Here is a 5510-nt window from a genome sequence, read left to right on the forward strand (position 1 = left end):
GGTGGCTGTTCTGGGCAGCCCCGCCGCCGGCCAAGGCCAATCCCAGGGCGGGGAGGGGGCGAGCGCGCGACCCCGCGGCCGCATCTGCCCTGCGCAGCCCCCACCTCTTCAGCCGCTCCGCTAAAACAATAAAGCCGAACACACATACACACGCACACACACACACGCACACCCTGGACGGTGTTCAAGTCAACCACGAGAAAGTCGTCTGCAAGTGAGAGGAAGAAAAACTGGATATCCAGACTGAGGCTGCCTGCTATGCCTGCTAGTAGACTTGACTTGGATCGCTTTTTCTTCTCGGGCCAAGAATTGTGGCAGGGCAGAAGTCGTAATTAAAAAAAAAATGTAAGACTACTCCTGGATTGCTTTTTTCCCCCCTCCAAACTAAACACAAAAAGCGACACCAATAATCCTTGAGAAAGTCCACAAATTTGAGCCCAAGAGACACGTGAAGTCAGCCGCCCAGGGTTCTGTGACAGACTCAAGATCTCTTTTATTTAATGCAATACAGTGCAATGGTATGTGGCTTTAAAATGATGCGTTTTATCTGCTTGTCTGTTCTCGTCCCTTGAACCCCCACCCCAGGCACAATTTTTTTCACCCTCTGTGCGTTGTAAAGTGACTGTTGTACCCCTTTCCTAAGGCTCATTTCTGCTTTCCAGGTTGAGCTATAATGCTGGAGTTGCAGAACTAATGCATGTATGTATTTTTCAAGCATACATGGAAACTTCAGTACTTGTATGGCGGGGATCAGTGGATAATATTATGAGTCCAAGCAGTGCAGAATCTAGCATTTTTCCCCTGTTTCAACTCCTATCTTCTCCTCTTACCCCTTCATGTCAGAAAGAGTTACTGGAAAAATGATACTTCAGTTGTATTTCCACGCCCATTTTCTATTCTTGAAGTATTCTTCATTTTAAGGTACAATTTTGTTGCATATTCTCACTTTAAAGTACATTTTTAAAGTGAGGAAAGTATAACTTAGCTCTGATTGATGTGGTGGCAGCTTTAAAAACAGTATTCATACCAAAGTTTAGTCCCCGCCCCCGCTGCCCTATCTCCCAAATTGTGGCATGGCAATGTTAACCCTTCTCTTGTCTTCTCTTCCTCCTTAAATAAAGATTATGATGGATTTCTTCCCACTCCTGTTAATACTTTTTTCTCTCATCCTGCTGTTTTGCTCTAGGATTTTTTTTTTTCACCTCTGGCTAAGTCTCTCTCTCTCTCTCTGTTGTCTGTCTCATTTTTCCCTTGTCCTCTCATCGCCAGTTTGTCTGGGACACATTTTAATGCACAATATCCCATCCATTAAGTTGTGGTTGAATGTGGAGTGTGTGAGGACTTGGCAGCTTTCAGGTTGAAGGGGGCGGGGAAGCCAGTTTCGACTTTGACACAAGATGCCGAAGTGGCGTGATCAGAATTATTATTAGGGTTGTGAACATGGCCATCTTCTCCTCTGGTTGGAAGAACTGCCATTGAACTTGACACGGGACAGACAAGATCTCCAGTCCCCCTTCTCGTTCCCCGCCCCCCAGTACAGTAGCTGGCAGGGAAAAGGCGCCAAAACACACAAGATTAACTCCGACTTTCTTTGAACAGATCTTATAGCACCATCCTTTGTAACTTTAACTTCCAACAGGCGGGAAAAAGTTAGCTTTTGAACCCATATTTGAACAGACATTTAAATGAGCTCTAAAATGGACTAAATCCAGAAAGTCATACAGGCATGCTCATGTGGTTAGAAAAGAATGCACGTGTAAATAAGCAGGGTGCATGTGTGTATATGACTGAGGAGCTCAAGATTTAATCAAAATCAGAATCAGTGTGACTTTGGAGAGCGTTTGCGGTACCGAGAAGAGCACTGTGAGGCAAAAAAAGCTGACCTTTAAGCAGCCTAAGTAGAAACTGCAAAGAGTTGGGAAACAAAAAACGTTGTGGTTTCCAGTTTTACATGTGAAGTTTGATGTTTTCATTTAATGGTATGAGAAATGGAGAAAGCTCCAGCGCTGAAAAGTCCCTATTAAATCATATGTGGGCAAAGGTCAAGCACTCCAGCTCACTGATACAATATACTGCAGATTCCTGCTTAAGTGATGGGGAGCACAGGAAAAAGTGCTTGGGCAATAAAAGTATTAGAACGGCAATTATCGTCCTTGCTTGGGACTGCATTCTTGTGCACTGGGAAAAGGTTTTTACTGGCCCTGATGAATTTTAAAGCCAAGTATTGCTGAAAGCTATTTTAATAGGAAGTTGATTAGCTGAGTGTTTCATACAATAAATGGTGACAGTTTCATTGTTTGATGTCCAAAATAATTTTTTCATTATTTAGTAGACATGAGCATCCACTTAATTTTAATATAGTCTGACTGAGCAGAAGTATAATTTTGAGCAAACATGATATCACAAGTATCTGTGACTTTGTTTTTAGAGCTTGTGACAGCACACAACTTTCCAATAGTACTACTTTGAAATTTATTAGCTTGTGCCGTTATAATACTTTAGATACATTCAGATCGTTTACTGAATGTATATGTCGTGTAGAAAAAAAATGTATATGTCGTGTAGTCCTATTTTTTGTGTTTCCTCTTTGTGATTATGTAATCGTTTCCTAAACTTTAACTTTCAAGTTAAAATGTACAATTTCTTTGCTGTGTATTGTTTTGATATTGAAAGAGAATAGCAGTTTTCAAAGCAAATATTTGAAAAAGAGATGCAGAAAGTATGAGTTGGTCTGCAATACACTTTTTATACTTAATAGGGCTGTAAAGACCTCTTGGCTGGCTGTTTTAAACAGAGCTTTCTGAATGTCTCTTTTTAAAAACTGATCTGTTTTCCTATGTCACAAAGGCATGGGTAATGGAAGCCAATTTACATGTAGAAATAAAACAGTTGTGTAATTTTACTTTAAAGGTCAGCTAATTTGAAAAATAGCAATAACTCCAGCTTTCAATGTCAGAGAAGAAGTTGTATATGATAGTGTATATAACTTCCGTAGTATTGTGAATGAAGTGAAGCAACTACTACCTTGATTTTCAAAGTTTAAAATAAATCATGCAAAAGTTACAAGGCAACTGCTGACTTTGTAATCTGGAGACCAAATGTCTTCTAAAGTTGAGACTCTCTTTGCATGAACTGTCCTCATCTCTGTAGAGACATGGGAAGCTCCTAACCTTGATGAAGGAATCTGTCCCTGGTGGTGTTCAGATTCAGAGCTACAGTTTGTAAATGTGCCCAAAATGGAGGCACACTTTAGTGGGACAATATATACATACTTTTTAACAGTAGAGTACAGGCATTTCAACAGCCACATTATTAACAGTGTCATTTTTCTCATTTAGTTTTTTCCTCAGGGGACATCAAACAGCTCCCAGAGGAGGAGAAAAAAAAAAAAGTCCAAGGTTATTTATTTGTTTCAGTGAAAGGCAAAGGGCTCGCAATGGGGGGGAAGAACCTAACTGGTTGTGAATTCTCTACTGGGACAACATTGCTGCTGTAATTTGACAGTAGTAGTTTAAAGGCTAAGAAAGCTGGACATGGCTTTGTGATTCCCATCAAATACAGGCAATTTCAGCGCTTGTTGGTTGTTTATATATGCATTTTTGAATGAATTTTTGGTGTGCTTGCTTGTGCATATAAATTTGTGCCTTCCAGGCTACTCATGTATGATCTTTGTGGTTCATTTGGATGAAGGAATTGTCCCAGGCAGGGTGTAGTAGATACTTGCAGCTTTGCAGGCCTGTTTCCTGGGGTCAGGAGGTCATCTGTCTCTTTTTTATTTAGTTTTAAAATATTGTTATTGGCTATGGAGCCAGGGTGTGATATGCAGAGTCTCCTTGCATATCACATGCAGGAGTTAAATAAACTTAGAAAAGAAAAGAAAAGAAACAGATAAATCAAAAGTTGTGGTGTATATTAAAAAGAGTGGGTTTATTAAGCACCAAGAAATCCTTCATGAAACTGCTCAGGATTTGCAACCTGTCCCTGCAGTTTCTTTAGAAAGGAAAAGTTTACAAGAAAAATAGTAGTTAATAGTTAAGAGCTAAGGCTCATCTCTCTAGAGGTTAGTGAGACTCAAATTGGGTAACATTGCTTATTTTCAAATACACAACTGGGTTTTGAAAAATCCAGTTACCTGAAATGCTCTATTTCTTTTAGAAATCAATATACTTTCTGCCAGTTACAAAAAAAAAAACAAAGGAGAACAAACAACTTTTTCACCTATAAGGTATCAGGGAATATGTGATCTGGGGAGATGTTTAGGAATATCACATTTTCCTGTTGCTGAAAGAGTCATTCATTCATTTCATTTCTGTCCAGATCTTCAGCCAGGTTTTGGGGTGAATAAAAATGGCCTGTCATATACAAGTGTTTTAATCCTTTCAGTATGGGAGAGAGAGAAGAAAAAATTTAGGAGCCATAAGTACCAACATCTAAGTGGCCCATTTTGCTAGTATCAGAAGCTTTTCAGAGAAACTTGAAACTCACTCTTAATACCATAACAGAGAGAGGCTAGACGACAAGACAAGTGAATAAAATGCGTGTACTTTCTCAGTTCCTCTTCTTCTAGCTGGATTTTACGATATTGGCATTTCTCAAACCAAAGGTGATAGACAAGTGCATAGAGAGAAGCCAGGCAGTCCATGCATCAATCCACCTGTCCCTCATTAAAAAAGGCTCTCCGATGGCCTTCCTGGGAAGGCCTACAGTGAACCTTGGATAAAAAGTGGAGTATTAGGGGGTGTCAGCCATCCTGACCCTGGCTTCAAGGCCTGAGAGTTAAAACTACATACACTGAACACCCTTTATAAGCCCCTCACTTCCTGGATAGTCTGTTGCTCATCCTTTACTCCCACCTCACCTTACTATGATTTCTTTCTCATTTTCCTTTTGCTTAGAAACAAATCAACCCCCCACCTCCCCCACCAAGCACTCTTCATGGCCATCAAAGTGCAACCAGCCATAAGCACCCTACCCATGTGGAGCACCTGAAAGAGATTCAAACCCCTAAATGATGGGCCTAGGAGACCCCAGAGATGTTCACTTCTCAGGGCTTACCTGAGTCTGATGGTCCTGCTTCACCCCTGGTGCTGTAGCAGCTTTTGTGGGCTCTTCTGTGTAATGGTTGGCAATTTGTCGTTTTTTTCTTTTTTAAGCTTGTGAGAAACTTTTGGATGCAATCTAGTTTTGATGGCAAATGGAAATGGTGTCTGCTGGGAAGGGAAACTATAATAATAAGGGAAGCAGGGGTAGCAAAGTCTGAGACACTTGCCCAGGGCTCAGCATTGGGCCTCTTTTGCCAGGGGACAACGGCTGGTTGTGGGCTCTCAGGCTGAAAGGAGTGCTCTCTGGGTGCCAGGATTTCACTGGGGGTGGTGTGGTGAGGAGGGAGGGAAGGCGGAGGGAGGGAGAGAAGAGAGATGGGCGCTGGATTTTTAAAGAGACCCCGAAATAATGGCTTCTGTAAGAGTCCAGGCATTGAAAGAGGTGTGTTCTAGGACATGAGAGCATTC

General features: G+C 41.3%; 1 long non-coding RNA gene across 1 annotated transcript in view; it reads right to left on the minus strand.

Moving 5' to 3' along the window:
* The window catches only part of LOC102494048 (uncharacterized), a 57249-nt gene extending 51876 nt beyond the window's left edge, over window positions 1–5373 (minus strand). Inside the window, exon 1 of the long non-coding RNA XR_336766.3 lies at window positions 5056–5373. This is a non-coding gene — a long non-coding RNA (uncharacterized LOC102494048). The remainder of the gene's footprint in view (window positions 1–5055) is intronic.
* Between the last annotated feature and the right edge of the window lie 137 nt (window positions 5374–5510).

Source organism: Tupaia chinensis, unplaced genomic scaffold (genome assembly GCF_000334495.1).
Source record: "Tupaia chinensis unplaced genomic scaffold, TupChi_1.0 Scaffold143247_2, whole genome shotgun sequence".
NCBI lineage: Eukaryota > Metazoa > Chordata > Mammalia > Scandentia > Tupaiidae > Tupaia > Tupaia belangeri.